The 25,440-nt window shown below is 40.4% G+C and overlaps 1 protein-coding gene across 13 annotated transcripts in view; it reads left to right on the forward strand.

Annotated features, from left to right (window-relative positions):
• Ae2 (Anion exchanger 2) overlaps nucleotides 1–25,440 on the forward strand; it is a 241,479-nt gene that overhangs the window by 106,177 nt on the left and 109,862 nt on the right. The window lies entirely within an intron of this gene.

Below are 25,440 nucleotides of genomic sequence, written 5' to 3' on the forward strand. Positions count from 1 at the left end.
TTCATAGCTAGATTCAATTATATGAGCATTAAAGCACATTTGTTTAGATACCTAAATACGAGTATGTAACAAAATTGTATACAGATATTTATAAACGTGCATATATGTACGAATGTATGTATGTTCTATGTACAAAAGAGCTGTTGCATAAACGCTTACCTCGCTATGCATTCTCCTTTTAATCAAGTCAATAGTTGGGCGATAATTATTTTTGTACAAGTCCGCGAAACCGTTGACTTTAACCTTGACCAGGAATACTGATTACCTGTTAAGTCTATTTCTTTTACTTTTTAACTTTTGTTGATTATTTTGCAGTTTTGTGTTTGTTTTTTTTATTTGTTACTAATTATTAAAACTCGGTTTGCTGGCAGGGAAAAAACAACGCTGAACTCAAATAACCTATCTGCAATTGAAAAATCACTAAAATTACGGTCTTCAACACATTTAGAACACAACAGGTTGATATCAGACCTCGGATCGTCTGCGAAGGTCAAAGTTCTGCTTGATGTGTAGAGCAGGACTGCCTGAGTTCACTCAAGCGAATCGGATTCCGCTCTTCTAGTGTATTTCATGTCATACTTATAGGAATTTCCAAGCTTGAAACGACAGTTACTGCGACTTTTTCCAGAAAAAAGAGATACCATTGTTCAAAGCTAACTAAGTTCTTTTGCTGAAGTATTCATAACTTACTTACTTACTTAATTGGCGCTTCACCGCCTAAACGGTTATGGCCGACCAACAACGCGCGCCAGTTGCTCCTTCGCTCCGCCAACCGGTGCCAATTGGTCACACTAAGGAATTTTAAATCGTTTTCCACCTGGTCCTTCCAACGGAATGGGCCCCCCCCCCCCCCCCCCCCCCCCCCAATCTCTGCTTCCATAGGCGCGTTCCGGTAGAAACACTTTCTTGGCCGGAGCATCATCTTTCATCCGCATAACATGGCCTAGCCAGCGAAGCCGCTGCGTTTTAATTCGCTTGACTATGTGGATGTCTGCGTAGAGCTCGTATAGCTTATCATTAAATCTTCTTCGGTACTCGCCAGCGCCAACGCGTAGAGGTCCATAAATCTTTCGAAGAACTTTTCTCTCGAACACTCCCAAACCCGCTTCATCTGCTGTTGTCATGGTCCATGCTTCTGCCCCATATAGCAGGATGGGTACGATAAGTGACTTGTAGAGTATGATTTTCGTTCGCCGAGAGAGGACTTTACTTTTCAATTGCCTACCTACTCCAAAGTAGCATTTATTGGTAAGATTGATTCTTCGCTAGATTTCAGTGCTGATGTTGTTGCTAGTGTTGATGCTGGTTCCCAAATAAACGAAGTCTTTTACTATTTCGAAATTATGGCTGCCAACAGTAGCGTAGTTGCCAAGGCGCATATGCGCTGACTCTTTGCTCGATGACAGCAGGTACTTCGTTTTGTCCTCATTCACCATCAAACCCATCTTTACCACTTCTTTTTCCAGTTTGGAGTAAGCAGAACTAACAGCGCAGGTGTTCAGGCCGATGATTTCAATGTCATCAGCATATGCCAGTAATTGCACGCTTTTATAGAATATTGTTCCAGTGCGGTTAAGTTCTGCAGCTAGTATAATTTTCTCCAGCATCAAATTAAAGAAATCGCAGATAGGGGCTCACCCTATCTGAAACCTTGTTTAGTTTCGAACGGCTCGAGAGGTCCTTCCCAATTCTGACTGAGCTGATGGTGTTGCTCAACATCATTTTGCATAGCCGTATAAGTTTTGCGGGGAAACCAAGTTCAGACATAGCGGCATATAGGCAGCTCCTTTCCGTGCTGCCCAAGGCGACTTTAATATCGACGAAGAGGTGATGTGTGTCGATTCTTTTTTCACGGGTTTTTTTTCTTGGAAAAAGAAAACCCGTGAAAAGAGAAATCGAAGTATTCATAAACATTAACAAAATACGAAAAAAAATTATAGCAGATCCCTTCTACTGAGCGGTTACACCCGAACATTACATACTCAGTTGAGAGCTATGGTGACAACATAAGGAAAAATAACCATGTAGGAAAATGAACCGAGGGAAACCCTGGAATGTGTTTGTATGACATGCGTATCAAATGAAAGGCATTAAAGAGTATTTTATGAGGGAGCGGGGCATAGTTTTATAGGTGGACGCCATTTAGGGATATAGCCATAAAGGTGGATCAGGGTTGACTCTAGAATGCGTTTGTACGATATGGGTATCAAATGAAAGGTGTTAATGAGTATTTTAAAAGGGAGTAATCCTTAGTTCCATAGATGGACGCCGTTTCGAGATATCGCCATAAAGGTGGATCAGGGGTGACCCCAGAATTTGTTTGTACAATATGGGTATCAAAAGAAAGGTGTTAATAATTTTTTTAAAACGGAGTAATCCTTAGTTCCATAGGTAGACGCCGTTTCGAGATATCGCCATAAAGGTGGGCCAGGGGTGACACTAGAATTCGTTTGTGCAATATGGGTATCAAACGAAAGGAATTAATTAGTATTTTAAAACGGAGTAATCCTTAGTTCCATAGGTAGACGCCGTTTCGAGATATCGCCATAAAGGTGGGCCAGGGGTGACTCTAGAATGAGTTTGTATGATATGGGTATCAAATTAAAGGCATTAATGAGAGTTTTAAAAGGGAGTGGTGGTAGTTGTATATGTGAAGGCGTTTTCCAGATATCGACCAAAATGTGGACCAGGGTGACCCAGAACATTATCTGTTGGATACCGCTAATTTATTTATATATGTAATACCTGCCAAGATTTTAAGGGTTTTTTGTTTCGCCCTGCAGAACTTTTTCATTTTCTTCTACTTAATATGGTAGGTGTCACAACCATTTTATAAAGTTTTTTCTAAAGTTATATTTCGCGTCAATAAAACAATCCAATTACCTTACCATGTTTCATCCCTTTTTTCGTATTTGGTATAGAATTATGGCATTTTTTTCATTTTTCGTAATTTTCGATATCGAAAAAGTGGGCGTGGTCATAGTCGGATTTCGTTCATTTTTCACACCAAGATAAAGTGAGTTCAAGTAAGCACGTGAACTAAGTTCATTAATGATATGTCGAATTTTGCTCAAGTTATCGTGTTAACGGCCATGCGGAAGGACAGACGGACGACTGTGTATAAAAACTGGGCGTGGCATCAACCAATTCCGCCCATTTTCACAGAAAACAGTTAACGTCATAAAATCTATGCCCCTACCAAATTTCAAAAGGATTGGTTAATTTTTGTTCGACTTATGGCGTTAAAAGTATCCTAGACAAATTAAATGAAAAAGGGCGGAGCCACGCCCATTTTTAAATTACTTTTATTTTTGAATTTTGTTGCACCACATCATTACTGGAGTTGAATGTTGACATAATTTACTTATATACTGTAAAGATATTAAATTTTTTGTTAAAATTTTACTTTAAAAAATTTTTTTTTTAAAAGTGGGCGTGGTCCTTCTCCAATTTTGCTAATTTTTATTAAGCGTACATATAGTAATAGGAGTAACGTTCATTCCAAATTTCATCATGATATCTTAAACGACTGCCAAATTACAGCTTGCAAAAGTTTTAATTACCTTCTTTTAAAAGTGGGCGGTGCCACGCCCATTGTCCAAAATTTTACTAATTTTCTATTCTGCGTCGTAAGTTCAACTCATCTACCAATTTTCGTCGCTTTATCTGTCTTTTGTAATGAATTATCGCACTTTTTCGGTTTTTCGAAATTTTCGATATCGAAAAAGTGGGCGTGGTTATAGTCCGATATCGTTCATTTTAAATAGCAATCTGAGATGAGTGCTCAGGAACCTACATGCCAAATTTCATCAAGATACCTCAAAATTTACTCAAGTTATCGTGTTAACGGACGGACGGACGGACGGACCGACGGACGGACGGACGGACATGGCTCAATCAAATTTTTTTTCGATCCTGATTATTTTGATATATGGAAGTCTATATCTATCTCGATTCCTTTATATATGTACAACCAACCGTTATCCAATCAAACTTAATATACTCTGTGAGCTCTGCTCAATTGAGTATAAAAATGCAGATATTACTCTGAGTAAGCTAAAACAATTATTCGCGTGTTATATAGCTTACGTCGTTTTCTTAATATTTTTGTTAAAGTTTATATCACCTAGTGGGAAAACAATTTATTTGAAAAAAAAGAAAAATGGATCAAACCAAATTAAAAAACAAGTAAGAAAGGGATTGTCTTCGGCTGTGCCGAAGACTTCATACCTTTCATGAATGGGGCTGAACAATAATCTTATCCCGTTCGTAACCTCCGAATAATCGGTTTGTGTGAGGATGCAATGTTTCAGGTTTTTTGTGGTCTGCGTTTAAAAACTATGACTACGAATCACGTATTTCAACAATATATGACGTAAACCTAACTATTTGATGAAATGTGATGAATTTTGAAGCTTCTAGCCGTAAAAAAGGGGCAAAAATTACAGTTTATGTGGGGTATATAATATATATACCACCGACCACTATGATTTTTTCAGACACCAATATATGCTATATACGTAAGCATTTGGTGAAATTTGAAGCTTCTAGCTGTTAAAATGCGGCAGAACTTGCACAAAGTTTCTTATCTGAACAATCGGTTGTATGAGATATATACTATGTATACCACCTATCTCTATGATTTTTTGACACAACAATATATACTATATACGTAAGCATTTGGTGAAATTTGAAGCTGCTAGCTGTTAAAAAGGGGGGAAATCGCAAAAAAAAATATATATACTATATATATATACTATATATATCATCATATATATATTATATTATCACCGATCTCTATGATTTTTCGACACAACAATCTAATCTAATATATATTATAAATGGGAAAGTTTGGATGTTAAGATGTTTGGATGTTTGGATGTTTAGATGTTTGGATGTTTGGATGTTTGGATGTTTGGATGTTTGGATGTTTGGATGTTTGGATGTTTGGATGTTTGTCCAGACGTTTGTCTTTGTGACTCAATAACGCAAGAACGGCTGGACCGATTTGGATGAAATTTTGCACACATATAGCCAATAGTCTAGAAGGATCTACTAGCTATATATTTTTCAAAAGGGGCGTGGTCCCCGCCCCCCAGGAACAGTTAAAATTTAATTATTATATTTTTTCGTCTTTGCGACTGAATCACGCCAGAATGGCTACACGGATTTTGATGAAATTTGGGACACAGACAATAGTCTACTAGCGAAATTTTTTTCGAACATGGAAAGAGGGGTGGGGGTCCCACGACCCCTTCTAGAAATTATTTTTCATAATTTTTACACATTATAACTTTACGTATACTGGCCTTCACCAATATCACAGACTCAATGTGTCAAATAATTCGAGGGCTTACAAAGTAAGCAGTGACACCCTCCGCCCGCCCCCCTTTATCTCCCCCTCTGGTGTAAAATCCATAAATTTTTATAACTCAATCTAAATTTTCTCCTAAATCAATAGTTTTTGGTATCTGGTCCATACAGAACGAGATCTAGACAATTTTGGAGGAACGATCAGTGGTCCTCTCCTCTACTTCCGCCATCCGCCCTCCATCAATTGTTTTTGTTAGCACGCTTTTATTAGCTTTACCTGTATGTTTCTCTCTAACTTTTTATTCGCTCCAATGCGCCTGCTGCCTTATTAACATGGTTTTATAATTAGCTTCACCTTATTTGTAATCCCGTAAGGGTCATATCGAGACCCTTCCGGGATCATTTCTGGATGGTTTTCGGGATCGGTCCGGGATTACGCCGGGGTAATTTCGGGACTTTTTCGGGACTATTTCGGGATCATTTGGGGACCCTTCCGGGATCATTTCTGTATAGTTTACGGTATCCGTCCGGGATCCCGTCGGGGTTATTTTGGAACATTTTCGGGACTATTCCGGAATCATTTCGGGACTATTTCGCGATCATTTGGGGACCCTTCCGGCATCATTTCTGGATGGTTTTCGGGATCCGTGCGGGATCTCGTCGGGGTCATATGGGAACTTTTTCGGGATCATTTGGGGCTCTTCCGGCATCATTTCTGGATGGTTTTCGGGATCCGTCCGGGATATCGTCGGGGTCATTTGGGGACTTTTTCGGGATCATTTGGGGGCTCTTCCGGCATCATTTCTGGATGGTTTTCGGGATCCGTCCGGGATCTCGTCGGGGTCATTTGGGGACTTTTTCGGGATCATTTTGGGGCTCATCCGGCATCATTTCTGGATGGTTTTCGGGATCCGTCCGGGATCCCGTCGGGGTCATTTCGGGACTTTTTCGCGACTAATACGGGATCATTTGGGAACCCTTTCGGCATCATTTCTGGATGGTTTTCGGGATCCGTCCGGGATCCCGTCGGGGTCATTTCGGGACTTTTTCGCGACTAATACGGGATCATTTGGGAACCCTTTCGGCATCATTTCTGAATGGTTTTCGGGATCCGTCCGGGATCCCATTAGGGTAATTTCGGGACTATTAGGGGATCATTTGGGAACCTTTCCGGCATCATTTCTGGATAATTTTCGGGATCCGTCCGGGATGCCGACGAGGTCATTCCGGGACTATTTCGGGATCATTTGGGATACCTACCGGCATCATTTCTGGATGGTTTTTGGGATTCGTCCGGGATCCCGTCGTGGTCCTTTCGGGACTTTTTTTTCGACTAATACGGGATCATTTGCGGACCCTTTTGGCATCATTTCTGGATAGTTGTCGGGATCCCGTCACGGCCATTTCGGGACTATTAGGGGATCATTTGAGGACCTTTCCGGCATCATTTCTGTATTGTTTTCGGAATCCTTTCGGGATCCCGTCAGGGTCATTTTGGGACTTTTTCGGGGCTAATACGGGATCATTTGGGGATCCTCTAGGGGTCGTTTCGTGACTTTTTCTGTTTTATTTCGGGATCATTTGGGGACCCTTCCGGCATAATTTCTTGATGGTTTGCCGGATCCATCAGGGTCATTTCGGGACCATTTTGGGATCATTTGGGGACCCTTCCGAGATCATTTCTGGATCCGTACGGGATGCCGTAGGAGCCATTTCGGGATTTTTTGTTACTTTTCCGGGATCATTTCTGGATCTGTGCGGGATCCCATCTGGGTCATTTCCGGACTATTTCGGGATCATTTTGGGATCCTTCCGGAATCATTTCTGTATGGTTTTCGCGATCCGTCGTTGATTCCCTCGGAGCCATTTCGGAACCTTTTCTGGAGTATGTCGGGGTCATTTGGGGACTTTTTCGGGATCATTTGGGGCTCTTCCGGCATCATTTCTGGATGGTTTTCGGGATCCGTGCGGGATCTCGTCGGGGTCATTTGGGGACTTTTTCGGGATCATTTGGGGGCTCTTCCGGCATCATTTCTGGATGGTTTTCGGGATCCGTCCGGGATATCGTCGGGGTCATTTGGGGGCTCTTCCGGCATCATTTCTGGATGGTTTTCGGGATCCGTCCGGGATCCCATCAGGGTAATTTCGGGACTATTAGGGGATCATTTGTGGACCTTTCCGGCATCATTACTGGATAATTTTCGGTATCCGTCCGGGATGCCGACGAGGTCATTTCGGGATTATTTCGGGATCATTTGGGATACCTACCGGCATCATTTCTGGATGGTTTTTGGGATTCGTCCGGGTCATTTCGGAACTATTAGGGGATCATTTGAGGACCTTTCCGGCATCATTTCTGGATAGTTTTTGGAATCCTTTCGGGATCCCGTCAGGGTCATTTCGGGGCTTTTTCGGGATCATTTAAGGATGGCTTTCAGGATTCGTCCGGGAACCCGTCAGGGTAATTTCTGGACTTTTCCGAGACTATTTCGGGATCATTTTGGGACCTTCCCAAGATCATTTCTGGATGGATTTCGGGATTTGTCCGGGATGCCCTCAGGGTCATTTTGGGACTATTAGGTGAGCATTTGAGGACCGTTCCGGCATCACTTCTGGATGGTTTTCGGTATCCGTTCAGATTCCCGTCGGAATAATTGCGGGACTTTTTCGGGATCATTGGGGTCCCTTCCAAAATCATTTCTGGATGGTTTTTGGGATTCGTCCGGCATCCCGTCGGGTTCATTTCGGGACTTTTTCTCGACTAATACGGGATCATTTGCGGGCCCTTTCGGTATCATTTCTGGATAGTTGTCGGGATCCGTTCGGGATCCCGTCAGTGTCTTTTCGGAACTATTGGGAGATCATTTGAGGACCTTTCCGGCATCATTTCTGGTTAGTTTTCGGGATCCTTTCCGGGTCCCATCAGGGTCATTTCGGGACTTTTTCGGCATCATTTAAGATTGGTTTTCAGGATTCGTCCGGTATCCGTCAGGGTAATTTCTGGACTTTTCCCAGACTATTTCGGGATAATTTTGGGACCCTCCCAAGATCATTTCTGGATGGATTTCGGGATCTGTCCGGGATGCCGTCAGGGTCATTTTGGGACTATTAGGTGATCATTTGAGGACCTTTTCGGCATCACTTCTGGATGGTTTTCGGTATCCGTTCAGATTCCCGTCGGAATAATTGCGGGACTTTTTCGGGATCATTGGGGTCCCTTCCAAAATCATTTCTGGATGGTTTTTGGGATTCGTCCGGCATCCCCTCGGGTTCATTTCGGGACTTTTTCTCGACTAATACGGGATCATTTGAGGGCCCTTTCGGCATCATTTCTAGATAGTTGTCGGGATCCGTTCGGGATCCCGTCAGGGTCTTTTCGGAACTATTAGGTGATCATTTGAGGACATTTCCGGCATCATTTCTGGATAGTTTTCGGGATCCTTTCGGGGTCCAGTCAGGGTCATTTCGGGACTTTTTCGGGATCATTTAGAGATGGCTTTCAGGATTCGTCCGGGAACCCGTCAGGGTAATTTCTGAACTTTTCCGAGACTATTTCGGGATAATTTTGGGACCTTCCCAAGATCATTTCTGGATGGATTTTGGGATCAGTCCGGGATGCCGTCAGGGTCATTTTGGTATTAGGTGATCATTTGAGGACCTTTCCGGCATCACTTCTGGATGGTTATCGGTATCCGATCAGGATCCCCTCGGAATCATTGCGGGACTTTTTCGGGATCATTTGGGGTCCCTCCCAAGATCATTTCTGGATGGATTTCGGGATCTGTCCGGGATCCCGTCAGGGTCATTTAGGGGTGCGTTCGAGATCCCGTCAGGGTCATTTCGGGACTTCTTCGGGAATATATCGGGATCATTTCTGGAGGGTTTATGGTATCCGTCCATTACCCCTTAAGATTCATTTCGGGACTATTAGGTGATCATTTGAGGACCTTTCCGGCATCACTTCTGGATGATTTTCGGTATCCGTTCGGGATCCCGTCGGAATCAATGCGGGACTTTTACGGAATCATTTGGGATTCCTTCCGGCATCATTTCTGGATGGTTTTCGGGATTTGTCCGGGATCCCGTCGGGGTTATTTCGGGACCTTTTCGGGGCTAATACGGGATCATTGGGGGATCCTCTAGGGGTCGTTTCGTGACTTTTTCTGTATTATTTTGGGATCATTTTGGGACCCTTTCGAGATAATTTCTTGATGGTTTGCCGGATCCATCAGGGTCATTTCGGGACCATTTTGGGATCATTTGGAGACCCTTCCGAGATCATTTCTGGATCCGTCCGGGATGCCGTAGGAGCCATTTCGGGATTTTTTGTTACTTTTCCGGGATAGTTTTTGCACCCTTCCGGGATCATTTCTGGATCTGTGCGGGATCCCATCTGGGTCAATTCCGGACTATTTCGGGATCATTTTGGAACCCTGCCGGAATCATTTGTGTATGGTTTTCGCGATCCATCGAGGATCCCCTCGGAGCTATTTCGGAACTTTTTCTGGAGTTAGTCGGGATAATTTAGGGACCCTTCCTGGATATTTTCTGGATGGTTTCTGAGTTCCGTCCGGGAGCCCGTCAGGGTAATTTCGGAACTTTTTCGGGACTATTTCGGGATCAATTTGGTACCCTTCAGGCATCATTTCTGTGTGGTTATCTGGATAAGTCTAGAATCGTGTCGTTGTCATTTCGGGTTTTTTTAGGACTACTTCGGGAACTTTTGGAAACACTTCCGGGGCGTTTCTGGATGGCTTTCGGGATCCGTCCGCGATAGCGTCGGGGTCATTTCGTGCCTTTTTCTGGATAATTTCGTTATCATTTTGGGATCCTATCAGGTTATCAGCTCATAAAGTTCTTTTTTTTACTCAATTACAAAAATAAAATGCATTAGACAGAAAAAAATTTTAAACAGATAACTTTATAAGCAGGCTAACGTGAATAGCCCACATATTTCATTTTCTCCTTGCGGACGGGGCCGCGGGTAAAGGCTAGTATATTATAAATGGCAAAGTTTGGATGTGAAGATGTTTGGATGTTTGGATGTTTGGATGTTTGGATGTTTGGATGTTTGGATGTTTGTCCAGACGTTTGTCTTTGTGACTCAATAACGCAAGAACGGCTGGACCGATTTGGATGAAATTTTGCACACATATAGCCAATAGTCTAGAAGGATCTACTAGCTATATATTTTTCTAAAGGGGCGTGGTCCCCGCCCCCTAGGAACAGTTATAATTTAATTATCATATTTTTTCGTCTTTGCGACTGAATAACGCCAGAATGGCTACACGGATTTTGATGAAATTTGGGACACAGACAGTAGTCTACTAGCGAAATTTTTTTCGAACATGGAAAGAGGGGTGGGGGTCCCACGACCCTTTCGAGCAATTACTTTTTAATAATTTTTACACATTATAACTTTACGTATACTGGCCTTAACCAATATCACAGACTCAAGGGGTCAAATAAGTCGAGGGATTACAAAGTAAGCAGTGACACCCTCCGCCCGCCCCCTTTATCTCCCCCTCTGGTGTAAAATCTATAAATTGTTATAACTCAATATAAATTTTCTCCTAAATCAATAGTTTTTGGTATCTGGTACATACAGAACGAGATCTAGACAATTTTGGAGGAACGATCAGTGGTCCTCTCCTCTACTCCCGCCATCCGCCCTCCATCAATTGTTTTTATTAGCACGCTTTTATTAGCCTTACTTGTATGTTTCTATGTAACTTTTTATTCGCTCCAATGCGCCTGCTGCCTTATTAACATGGTTTTATAATTAGCTTCACCTTATTTGTAATCCCGTAAGGGTTATATCGAGACCCTTATGGGATCATTTCTGGATGGTTTTCGGGATCGGTCCGGGATTACGCCGGGGTAATTTCGGGACTTTTTCGGGACTATTTCGGGATCATTTTGGGACCCTTCCGGGATCATTTCTGTATAGTTTTCGGGATCCGTCCGGGATCCCGTCGGGGTTATTTTGGGACATTTTCGGGACTATTCCCGAATCATTTCGGAACTATTTCGCGAACATTTGGGGACCCTTCCGGCATCATTTCTGGATGATTTTCGGGATCCGTCCGGGATCCCGTCGGGGTACTTTCGGGATCATTTGCGTACCTTCGAGAGATAAGTTCTTGATGGTTGCCGGGATCATTACGGGACTTTTTCGGGGTTATTTTGAGCCCCTTTAGGCATCATTTCTGGATGGTCTTCGGGATTCGTCCGGCATCCCGTCGGGGTCATTTCGGGACTTTTTCGCGACTAATACGGGATCATTTGGGGACCCTTTTGGCATCATTTCTGGATGGTTTTCGGGGTCCGTCCGAGATCTCGTCGGGGTAATTTGGGGACTTTTTCGGGATCGTTTGGGGGCTCTTCCGGCATCATTTCTTGATGGTTTTCGGGATCCGTCCGGGATCTCGTCGGGGTCATTTGGGGACTTTTTCGGGGTCATTTGGGGGCTCTTCCGGCATCATTTCTGGATGGTTTTCGGGATCCGTCCGGGATCCCGTCGGGGTCATTTCGGGACTTTTTCGCGACTAATACGGGATCATTTGGGAACCCTTTCGGCATCATTTCTGGATGGTTTTCGGGATCCGTCCCGGATCTCGTCGGTGTCATTTGGGGACTTTTTCGGGATCATTTGGGGGCTCTTACGGCATCATTTCTGGATTGTTTTCGGGATCCGTCCGGGATCTCGTCGGGGTCATTTGGGGACTTTTTCGGGATCATTTGGGGGCTCTTCCGGCATCATTTCTGGATGGTTTTCGGGATCCGTCCGGGATCCCGTCGGGGTCATTTCGGGACTTTTTCGCGCCAAACACGGGATCAATTGGGAACCCTTTCGGTATCATTTCTGGATGGTTTTCGGGATCCGTCCGGGATCCCATCACGGTCATTTCGGGACTATTAGGGGATCATTTGAGGACCTTCCGGAATCATTTCTGGATAGTTTTCGGGATCCTTTCGGGGTCCCGTCAGGGTCATTTCGAGACTTTTTCGGGATCATTTAAGGATGGCTTTCAGGATTCGTCCGGGAACCCGACAGGGTAATTTCTGGACTTTTCCGAGACTATTTCGGTATCATTTTGGGACCTTCCCAAGATCATTTCTGGATGGATTTCGGGATCTGTCCGGGATGCCGTCAGGGTCATTTTGGGACTATTAGGTGATCATTTGAGGACCTTTCCGTCATCACTTCTGGATGGTTTTCGGTATCTTTTCAGGATCCCGTTGGAATAATTGCGGGACTTTTTCGGGATCATTTGGGATCCCTTCCGGCATCATTTCTGGATGGTTGTCGGGGTCATTTCGGCACTTTTTCTCGACTAATACGGGATCATTTGCGGGCCCTTTCTGTATCATTTCTGGATAGTTGTCGGGATACGTTCGGGATCCCGTCAGGGTCTTTTCGGAACTATTAGGAGACCATTTGAGGACCTTTCTGGCATCATTTCTGAATAGTTTTCGGGATCCTTTCGGGATCCCGTCAGGGTCTTTTCGGGACTTTTCCGGGATCATTTAAGGATGGCTTTCAGGATTCGTCCGGGATCCCGTCAGGGTAATTTCCGGACTTTTCTGAGACTATTTCGGGATCATTTTGGGACCTTCCCAAGATCATTTCTGGATGGATTTCGGGATCAGTCCGGGATGCCATCAGGATCATTTTGGGACTATTAGGTGATCATTTGTGGACCTTTCCGGCATCACTTCCGGATGGTTTTCGGTATCCGTTCAGGATCCCGTCGGAATCATTACGGGACTTTTTCGGGATCATTTGGGGTCCCTCCCAAGGTCATTTCTGGATGGATTTCGGGATCTGTCCGGGATCCCGTCAGGGTCATTTAGGGATGCTTTCGAGATCCCTCAGGGTCATTTCAGGACTTCTTCGGGACTATATCGGGATCATTTCTGGATGGTTTACGGGATCCGTCCAGGATCCCTTAAGGGTCATTTCGGGACTATTAGGTGATCATTTGAGGACCTTTCCGGCATCACTTCTGGATGATTTTCGGTATCCGTTCGGGATCCCGTCGGAATCATTGCGGTACTTTTTCGGAATCATTTGGGATCCCTTCCGGCATCATTTCTGGATGGTTTTCGGGATTTGTCCGGGATCCCGTCGGGGTTATTTCGGGACCTTTTCGGGGCTATTACGGGATCATTTGGGGATCCTCTAGGGGTCGTTTCGTGACTTTTTCTGTATTATTTCGGGATCATTTGGGGACCCTTCCGGCATAATTTCTTGATGGTTTGCCGGATCCATCAGGGTCATTTCGGGACCATTTTGGGATCGTTTAGGGACCCTTCCGAGATCATTTCTGGATCCGTACGGGATGCCGTAGGAGCCATTTCGGAATTTTTTGTTACTTTTCCGGGATAGTTTTTGGACCCTTCCGGAATCATTTCTGGATCTGTGCGGGATCCCATCTGGGTCATTTCCGCACTATTTCGGGATCATTTTGGGATCCTTCCGGAATCATTTCTGTATGGTTTTCGCGATCCGTCGTGGATCTCCTCCGAGCCATTTCGGAACTTTTTCTGGAGTACGTCGGGGTCATTTGGGGACTTTTTCGGGATCATTTGGGGTACTTACCGTCATCATTTCTGGATGGTTTTCGGTATCCGTCCGGGATCTCGTCGGGGTCATTTGGGAACCTTTTCGGGATCATTTGGGGGCTCTTCCGGCATCATTTCTGGATGGTTTTCGGGATCCGTCCGGGATCCCGTCGGGGTAATTTCGGGACTATTAGGGGACCATTTGGGGACCTTTCCGGCATCATTTCTGGATAATTTTCGGGATCCGTCCGGGATGCCGACGAGGTCATTTCGGAACTATTTCGGGATCATTTGGGATACCTACCGGCATCATTTCTGGATGGTTTTTGGGATTCGTCCGGGATCCCGTCGGGGTCATTTCGGGACTTTTTCTCGACTAATACGGGATCATTTGCGGACCCTTTCGGCATCATTTCTGGATAGTTGTCGGGATCCGTTCGGGATCCCATCACGGTCATTTCGGGACTATTAGAGGATCATTTGAGGACCTTCCGGAATCATTTCTGGATAGTTTTCGGAATCCTTTCGGGATCCCGTCAGGGTCATTTCGGGACTTTTCCGGGATCATTTAAGGATGGCTTTCAGGATTCGTCCGGGAACCCGTCAGGGTAATTACTGGACTTTTCCGAGACTATTTCGGGATCACATTGGGACCTTCCCAAGATCATTTCTGGATGGATTTCGGGATCTGTCCGGGATGCCGTCAGGGTCATTTTGGGACTATTATGTGATCATTTGAGGACCTTTCCGGCATCACTTCTGGATGGTTTTCGGTATCCGCTCAGGATCCCGTCAGAATAATTGCGTGACTTTTTCGGGATCATTTGGGGTCCCTTCCGGCATCATTTCTGGATGGTTTTTGGGATTCGTCCGGCATCCCGTCGGGGTCATTTCAGGACTTTTTCTCGACTAATACGGGATCATTTGCGGGCCCTTTCGGTATCATTTCTGGATAGTTGTCGGGATCCGTTCTGGATCCCGTCAGGGTCTTTTCGGAACTATTAGGAGATCATTTGAGGACCTTTCCGGCATCATTTCTGGATAGTTTTCGGGATACTTTCGGGTCCCATCAGGGTCATTTCGGGACTTTTTCGGCATCATTTAAGATTGGTTTTCAGGATTCGTTCGGGATCCTGTCAGGGTAATTTCTGGACTTTTCCGAGACTATTTCGGGATCATTTTGGGACCCTCCCAAGATCATTTCTGTATGGTTTTCGCGATCCATCGTGGATCCCCTCGGAGCCATTTTGGAACTTTTTCTGGAGTATGTCGGGATAATTTAGGGACCCTTCCTGGATATTTTCGGAATGGTTTTTGAGATCCGCCCTGGAGCCCGTCAGGGTCATTTCGGAACCTTTTCGGGATCATTTTGGAACACCTTCAGGGATTATTTCTGTGTGGTTCTCTGGATACGTCTGGAATCGTGTCGTTGTCATTTTGGGACTTTTCCGGGAACTTTTGGAGACCCTTCCGGGGCATTTCTGGATGGTTTTCGGGATCCGTCCGCTATAGCGTGGGGGTCATTTCGTAGCTTTTTCTGGACAATTTCGGGATCATTTGTGATCCTATCAGGTTATCAGCTCATTTAGTTATTTTTTTACTCAATTTCAAAAATAAAATGCATTAGACAGAAAACAAAATTTTAAACAGATAACTTGATAAGCAGGCTAATGCGAAGAGCCCATATATTTAAATTTCTCCTTGCGGACGGGGCCGCGGGTAAAGGCTAGTATATACTATATACGTAAGCATTCGGTGAAATTTGAAGCTTATAGCTGTTAAAATGGGGCTAAAATTGCGAAAATATATATATATATATACTATATATACATATATACTATATATACTACCTTATATATACTATATATACCACCTATCTTCATGATTTTTTCAAACAACAATATATGCTATATACGTCAGCATTTGCTGAAATTTGAAGCCTCTAGCTCTTAAAATAGGGCAGTAATTACGAAAAGTTTCTTACTTGAGCAATCGGTTGAGTTGGATATATACTATATATACGACCGATCTCATCAATTTTTTCATGCAACAATATGTGGAATATACGAAATTATATGGTGAAAGTTGAAGCTTCAATCTGTTAAATTGAGTAAGATATGACAAAAATCCTCTTTTTCTGAAAAATCGGTTGTATGGAGGATATATGCTATAGTGGTCCGATCCGGCCGGTTCCGACAAATGTCTAATCGGACACCCAAATACACTCGCTCACCAAATTTTATCAAGATATCTCAAAAATTGAGGGACTAGTTTGCATACAAACAGACAGACGGACAGGCGGACATGGCTAAATCAACTCAGCTCTTCATCCTGATTATTTCGGTATACTTAATGGTGGGTCTATCTATTTTCGTTTAAGGACTTACAATTTTGGGTTTCGTGACGAAATTAATATACCATTTCATTTTCATGAAAGGTATAAAAACGCGTGCGTTTCAAGTACGATTACTGAACGTATGTACATCTGGAAAGTAATTTTTTAAGTAAGCTTATCAGTAACAACCGATTTCGACAAGTAATTGTTTTACTATCGGTTTATTGGTGCTATCAATTTGTCATCAACTTATTGTTTTCTTATTTTATTCTATTGTTTTTGTTTTATTTATTATTTGGTTTTTAAATTTATTATGATCTATTCTATTTTATTTTGTTATTTCATTTTATTTTATTTTATTCTATTTCATCTTATTTCATTTAATTTGGTTTAATTTATTTTATTTTCTTTTCTTTGCCTGCGCTTTTATATTTTAACTACATCTAACCAGATACTGTACAAAGATGTTACAAGCAACAACATACCGAAACAAAAAAAATTTCAACTTGAACCGGAATACCTAACCACGTGTTTTTTTTTATACACTTTATTTCTCTTTATCCCCAACAAAACAGAAGTGTATACATCTTTTCGTACATTGGCATACATAAAAGTCGTGTATATGCGTAGAGACTTTGATTTATATTTAGCTGACGTTGTTGTTATTGTGTTAACAGTGCTCCGCGCCCCATTCAATTGGTGCGACGACATTTCCATCAAATTCCTCAAACGGGAGTACAAGGAAACTAACAGTTTCAACAGGTGTAGACCATAAAACAGTTGGTGTTAGAGACTTAGGTTCCATGTGGGTGTCATGTGGGCCACATCGTATGAAGACATACATACATTACGTATATCGGGGATGATTCTGGACAAGTAAAAGTTTAACCCGTTACAGTATTCAGAACGAAGTTGGGCCAGAGTGACTCATGTCACTCTTGGAAGCGCATTTTATTCTTCTGCTAAAGTAGGTAATGTTAGTGGGGTCAAATGCAACCCGTTGTAGTTAACAGGCTGTTTTATTTCGTTAATATCAACTCCACCACGCGTTTCAAAATTACGCTACAATGTAGTGGCCATAACTCTTACGTTCTCTAACACTGCATACATCATACCGAGACCACACACTGCATTTACATTCTCAATATATCCAACATATAGCATAGATACTACTTACAAAGTCTACGCTTACTCTTACGCTCATGCTTACACCTACGCCTACATTCAGGGCTCCCGCAAATTAAAAAAAAAAATCAATACCGATCAGTCTGCACTTTGAAACAAATTTTGAAATTTCAATTAGTCACTTAATTTTACTGTGTGGGTATGGTTTATCTCACTAAGTTGGAAGAATGTTGCTCACAAAAACCGCTTAAGAAATACTGCGCAACGCTATTTTTAATCAATCAATATTCAAAGAAACGATTAATCAAATGATTAGCGTATAGATTGAATGAAGCAAAGATGTGCTATTAATTTTAATAAACCTTTTGTTGTTCAGCTTAGTTAAGCTCCCAAACAATACTTACGATTGTGTCAATATTTAACGACAGTTTTGCACTCCCCTCGTATTCGCAATGCCAATATATTTACATATAGACAATTGAAAATACAAGAGAATATAATATTAGAATATATCTACAGTGAAACCTTTCTTAACGAACACTTCTATTAGGACACCTCGCTTGGTCAAACAGTTTTTATGCACCAAGTTTAAGATACAATTTTTAGAACAAATTGCCCTCTACTAGCCAGACTTTTTCCTGGCTGGAGGTGTGCAGTTATTTTCTATGAAATTAGGTTAAAACCCTTTTACCGCCAGATATTGAGAGCTATTTTCTTAACAAAACAATTAAAAATCTGAACAGGAGCTCCTCGTTGGCGGACATATGTACTTAGTGTGAGCATAAATGACAATATACACGTTTGAAAAACATAGTACTGATGGGGTAAAAGGGTGCAGCATATAGTACGAATTTTTCTTTGGATAAATTCTCAGGTACAAAAACTACTTAGGTAAATGAAACCTAAGGAATTCAGATTGAAGTTTGGTTAGGTTGAACTAGCCGGTCCGTAAAGACTTTCATATAAACTTGACATATCCTTAGCATGGACTCATTTTAATAGTTTTTATACCCTTCATGAACATGAAATGGTATATTAACTTTTGTCCGATGTTTGTAACGTTGAGAAATATAGAAGATAGACTCACCATTAAGTATACCAAATTGATCAGGGCGACGAACTGAGTTGATATAGCCATGTCCGTCTGTCCGTCTGTCTGTTTGAACGCAAACTAGTCCCTCATATTTTGAGATATCTCAACGAAATTTGGCCGAGAATGTATTTTTGTATTATATTAGACATTTGTCGGATCCGGTAGGATCGGACCACTATAACATATATCTCCCATACAACCGATCGTTCAGATAAGACGATTTGGCTCATTCCTGCCACAATTTAGAAAGCATAAACGTGAAACACGGTGATATATATTTCAATATATAATAGAAGATTTTCTGAAAAAATCCCTTTGACCGGAGCTATACATAGTATATATTACATACAACCGATCGTTCAGATAGAAAGATTTTTGGCAATTTCTCCCTTAATTTCCAATATAAAAACGTTAAACTTGGTAGTATTTGTTCTAATATATCATAGAAAATTTCATGAAAAAATCATTTCGATCGGAGCTATATATAATATATATCCCATATAAACGATCGTTCAAATAGAAAGATTTTTAGCAATTTCTCCCTTAATTTCCAATATAAAAACGTTAAACTTGGTGATATTTATTCTAATATATCATAGAAGATTTCCCGAAAAAAGCACTTTGATCAGATCTATGTATATGTATATAGTATCTATATACCTATCCCATACAAGCGATCGTTCAGATAGAAAGATTTTTGGCCATTTCTCCCTTAGTTTCCAATATAAAAACGTGAAGCTTGGTGATATTTATTCTAATATATCATAAAAGATTTCCTGTAAAAATCGTTTCGACCGGAGCTATATATAATATATATCCCATACAACCGATCGTTCAGATAAGGGGGTTTTTTGCCAACTTTTATTTTATATTTATCTTAAAAATCGTATAGGTATGTACATCTGTTCACTATATATATTTCTTATCTTATACATCCGATTATTTGGAGATTACGAACGGGATAAGATTATTGTTCAGCCCCATTCATGAAAGGTATGAAGTCTTCGGCACAGCCGAATACAGTCCCGTCCTTACTTGTTTTTTTGTTTGTTTTGAGTCGAAATTTTTCGGTTAAAAATTGTATAGGTGTACGTTTACGGGATCCCGGGCAGTTCTATAGAATTTTTTTAACGAATCTTGAATGCTTTTTTTCGGACTTTTTACAAAAAAGTCCACAAATAAAAGTAAAATCCGGAAGTTTGTTCAAATTAAACGAGTTTATAAGCAATTGATTATCAAAAATATCTGGATTCGAAACTTGTAGGTACACTTCAAAATTTTTGTTATTAATACTACAAATTCATAAGAAAAATTAAAAGGACCACGACGCAGATTAGAAGAGTAGCTCGGCCTAAATCTAATACTATCTTTTTCCGCTGGAAACTTGCAAATTTTTTTTTCGCCCTACGATATCATCTAATTGAGATATTGGGTTAATATTTGATACACCGCTTTCTGTTGAAACAAGAAGGATGTCGTTTCATTTGAATGAGGTGTTCAATAATTATAGGGCCGAACTTTTATTCTCTCCTTAAAAACTAAAACTGAAAAAAAAAAACTAAAACTCCAGATTTAATTACTTCTGAAATATTAAAAGTCCAGAAATATTTTTTTCTGAAGAGCCTTTTATTCAAAAAGAATATTAGTTTTGGTCCCTGGTATATAGTTTTAGCAGAAGTTAATTTAGTTGCACATTCTCTACTAGAATTTTTCTAGGGCAAACTCTATTTGCTGCTTCTGTACCTTAAAAATAGATTTGCCAGGATTTTTGATACTATTGTGACCTTTCCTAGTTCATCCGCTTTTTGGTTGCCATCTACAGTGGCCCCATAATGAATGAAAGCTTTCCCGTGTTTAAATTTTTCCAAGTGTTTATTTGCACCCTAACTTACTTCTAGTTGTTGTGCTATGCGAGATTATCACCTCAATGACTGCCTGGTTTCCATTACAAAAATTTAGGCGACTGCAGTTTGTGCAGTTTACTTCTAGTATCTCTGCTGCTTTGGCTCTGGTTTCCACTTCCGATGAAGCGACACTGCCAGCTTGTACGGTTTACTAATTACCTGATCGATATATTATACCATAGACCATCCCAGTTTGATTAGCTAACGTATACGTGTATCTTTTCTCGTGGCATATCTACGCTCTGGAAGGGTGGTGTTCCACCTCTGTTGGTGCTTAAAAATCTCCACCGAATCACAGGTCTACTTACTTTTCTGTGTAGTGCAATATAAAATGTTTATTTATAATAAAAGGTTGGGAGCAAAGACCCCTTTTGGGCGGACAAAAGTTGGCAGACGGCAAGTGTTCGTCTAAGGCAGGTTTCGCTGTGATTTTACAGTTATGTATTACAAAGTTATTCCAATAGCGTGCTCTTCACGTGTTTACTTCGTCAACTTCCTACAAGACAAAGCCAAGTGTTATTACTTATATGTACGTAGATATGAATGAATGTACAAACATAGCAAACATTTTATTTTTTGGTCTTCAATATATGGAAGGAAAAATAGTCAAAAATGTAAAAATTATATTTACGTTATATTTGTACTTTATTATTTCTTTGAGAAAGCAATAGTAAAAAATACCTCTTAAAAAATTGTCTGGTACCTCGGACCACATATCGGCGTGGCCCCATATGACACCAACTATGAATTTAATTGCAACGTGTAACCAGCGCCTCTAACATCCCGTTCTCTCTGATACACCCCTACTGAAACAGAAAATTTCCTCGTACTTCCGTTAGAGGGGGTTGATGATAAGATAGGACCGAGCGAAGTGCAGAAGCAACAACCACATATCGGCTTCGATTAACGATTTTCTTTTCATATAAATATTGTAAGAACACAAATATCGGATCCGTTTAGTTTTTGATGTCGTTTGATTTGGTTGGCTAAAAATCTTTATTAACAGCCTGGATTTGCAGCTCTTAGGATAGTGCTCAAGCCAAGTAAACCAGTAATTAATATTCGGTGGAGTAACATAAGACCAACGGCCAAAACGTCTATTGACGTTGTGACCAATTAAAATGGCCATTTAATCAATTGACTTCAGTACCTTTCTTAATTTGACCCATTACATGTTTTTGGTTGTTCTTGCTGTCGCCATAAAGACACTCTTCGAAGGCTTAGAAGAGTGTTATCGATGCTGATAGTTCTTTGTCGGATATAGATCCGGTACGTTCCGGTAACAGGCACCATTGGGGTATAAGCCCGATATCTCGGGAGCGATTTAATATGATCACATTGAACTTGAAGTCACAAACAAAAAATCAACAAGTTTATGAAACTAAAAAAATGCCTTTATGAAAAAAATGTATCAAAATTTTGGAAACCGGACGTGGCATTGACAACATTAAGAAGAAGAAAATTATAATGGTTTGCTAGTTGTTGGAATGCTAAAATGCGGCATGGGTATGGTCCAGGTAAGGACGAGATTAGTTTTCGAATTATGTTCCACTGCTTTTTAAATATTCATACAAATTTGTGAATATTGGTATCTGCTAAGGCAGATGAATTTTGATGCAAATTTTCATGACAGAAAACCACTAATGGGGACCACTTCATTTTATCAAAATTTCTGAACTATTTTCGAAGTGAGATACCCCATCAATTTTGTCGGGATCTTCGGTTAGTTGGGCCAGCCCGCTATAACTACATGACAATGGCCTACCCTTACGTAAGCCGTCTACACCTCATTCATTATTACTAATTATATTTAATCTATAAAAACATGACATAGGATGTATGGGACCATCTAATGTATACATGTATGTACATTAGACTGCGTCGATTTATTAACCGATATCGCGCCATCGATTTTTCGACAGGATTTGGGCTCAGGAAAAAAAAAGTTCCACTACGCATACCCAAAATAATTTTCGAGCCTGCGAAAGTTTATCGATTTTTTTGATTTTTTATGCATTTTTTTCATTTTCAAGGCTCAAAATCATTTTTTATGTATTTGTTTTTTTTTTTCGTGTCAATTGGCAAATGCAAAACTAGTAAATGCAGTTTTTGAGAAACAATTTTTTTTTATGGAGATTTAGAATAATTTTGGCCGACAAATCGACTTTTTTTCGCAGGCTCGAAAATTATTTTTTTGGGTATGCGTAGTGGAACTTTTTTTTCCTGAGCCCAAATCCTATCGAAAAATCCATGGCGCGATATAGATTAACTTTCGTCCATAAAAATCGACCCAACCCAATGTACATAGCATTCGGAAATTGCACTTTAAACTTACATTCAAAGAGTTATAACCACAGCAGTTATTTATGGTAAATAAACAACGTTATAAAATAAGTTTATAAATTTACTTAATTAACTTAAAAATATATTCCCAATGCACGGAAAGTATGGTGACAATATGTACCAAGCACAGTCAAAAAAATTTATGTTATAATTAAATTTTATACCCAACTGTGCTACTTAACAGAAATATAACGGAGCCTGGAAAGCATATATAAATAAAAAATAAAATAAATTTAAGGCACGATAGCCGCCGAAGAGATTTTAGGCCGAGCTTCTCATCAAATTTGCGTCGTGCTCCTTTTAGTTTTTCATACAAATTGGCGGGACCGGACCTACTTGTTTTTTGTATGCCGACTCCGAACGGCATCTGCAAGGCAGATGGTTTTTCACATAGAAGCTTTTCATGGCAGAAATACACTCGGAATGCTTGCCTAACACTGCCGAGGGGCGGCCCCGCTTAAAAAAGAATTTTCTTCTAATTGAAAAAACTACTTTCTAAAATTTTGATGTGGCTTTGCCCGGGGCGTGAACCCAGGGTCTGTGGTGTGGTAGGTGGAGCACACTACCATCAGAGCAAGGTAATTAGCATATACCACAATCTTGTATCTCTTCATAAATGTGCCCCAGCTAATTAGTTGATGTCTCCAAAGAGTAAATAAACTAAGTAAGCAAAGGCAGTATCTCCAGCACAGCAGACTTAAAAGGCTTAAAGCTTTTAACTGTCAGTCTTACACTTTCCTCAGTGATGGGTATATTTAAAGACTGGAATGTTGCAGGAGCTTTAGGTGCGTCGGGCAGGTTAATTGTAAAATGTACGTCTGGAAGCAGCTCTAGAGTTACCCCTTCTATGCTTATCCTTGTACCGTTAGGTCAACGAATCTGAAGAAAGAATCAGCATTGTTTAAATGATCGTCGACAGTTTCGACTCCAGTGCAGAAGTTTCTACACGAAGTTTTCTTGGCAGATTTATCCTCACTTCAATATAACGCGTGTTTCTCAAGAACACGCTGTTTTTTAACGCACCCATAAACGCTTTAACTAAAAACAGTAAGGTCTATAACCTCTTTACGATTTTACTAATAAAAATTGCTTTGTTACCAAACTACAGCGTTAGTTGTAAGAAGGTAATCGAGTAGTAGTTAACTAACCAATATTGTTCATATCGGAGCTTAATGTAAATTCAAACAGTAATTTGTGCTCGTAAAAGAAACAAGCAGACTAAAAGATAGTTAGGCTAATACGGAGACCAACCAGCATAGAATAATATTAGTTCGTTGTAAGTACTTATGCATATGGTTTTTTTTTTTGTGACTATAAACTTCTGATTGGCAGCCAATGTCATGATATCATTTCTTATTCATGAGAAGCATACAAATTTTTTGAAATTAAGATTTGATATTTATAATGTGAAAAATATTTAATTTCCACTTCAATATCTCAAACTTCAAAAATGGTAAAAAGAATATTTATAAATATACAAGAAATACATTTTCCAAAATAGCTTTCTCTAAACATTTCGAAAAATATTAGTTTGTAATAAAAAATAAATAAAGTTCGCTATATTTAATATATTCGAAGAGATGTACGAATAAGTGTCTGCGAAAATACGGTAATACGAAATCATTTAGCTACTGATATGCACTCCGTATATGCATACGAAATTTGGTTGCTTACAAGCGTGTATATATTAAATAGTATTTCCCATAAGTACACATAAACGTATTAAGTATACATATAAGTGTGGCCTTGGTTGGCCTTGACCGAGCTCATAGCAAAACTTTAAGCGCCAGTTAAGCTGCCTATCACAGTGATGATAATCATGGTACATTTGTACCTTTTTTGGTACATTTCGCTTCCCGAAAGTACGTTGGCACTACATTGACATATTTGGTACATTTTTGTAAAAATACAGCACTACACTTCAAGTAATGTGCAAAGCAGTGCTGATTGTACAAAAATTTGTAAATTTTTCGAAAAATATATATAGTTAAGTTGTTTTGTTGCCGAGTACAATTTGCCATTTGCAATTATGGATCATTTAAATATGCTTATGAAAAATAGCATAACTGATTCTAAAGTTGTGAACAAATTTTGCACCAATGGAATTAAAGCACAGAAAATAATAACTCAAATAACAGGACCAGAAAATTATAATTCCATAATTGCATTTTGTCAGAAGAATTATTTCTCTCTAATTATAGATGAAACTGATATATGTATATCAAAAAATTTGGTAGTTTCGATTCGAATTTTTGATAAAAAGTGCATTGATAGATTTTTAGATTTGATACCTTTGACCGATAGTAGCACGGAGGGTATTTTAAATGTCATTATTAAATCTTTGAAAGACCATTCAACACCACTTGAAAAAATGATTGGTTTCATTGCCGACAATTGCTCGGTAATGATGGGAGCAAAAAGCAGAGTGCAAGCAAGGCTAAAACAAGTTGTTCCAAACATTTTAAATTTAGCTTCAATGGCCGCTTGTGACATATTCCCCAAAAAAATTGATACATTTTTAAAATACGTAAACTATCATTTTTGTAACAGCCCCCTTAGGAGAGCAGACTTTCAGAGTTGTCAAGAATATTTCGGTACAGAAATGCATGTTATACTAAAGTACTCCACCACAAGGTGGCTTTCTAGACAATCAGTCATAGATAGAATTCCTGAGCAATGGGATGCCTTCAAGTATTATTTAAATCCTTGCGTATTTGAAAATAAAAGCAGTAATCAATCAGTATTAATCTTATATCTGA

Source organism: Eurosta solidaginis, chromosome 5, assembly GCF_040869045.1.
Source record: "Eurosta solidaginis isolate ZX-2024a chromosome 5, ASM4086904v1, whole genome shotgun sequence".
Taxonomy (NCBI): domain Eukaryota; kingdom Metazoa; phylum Arthropoda; class Insecta; order Diptera; family Tephritidae; genus Eurosta; species Eurosta solidaginis.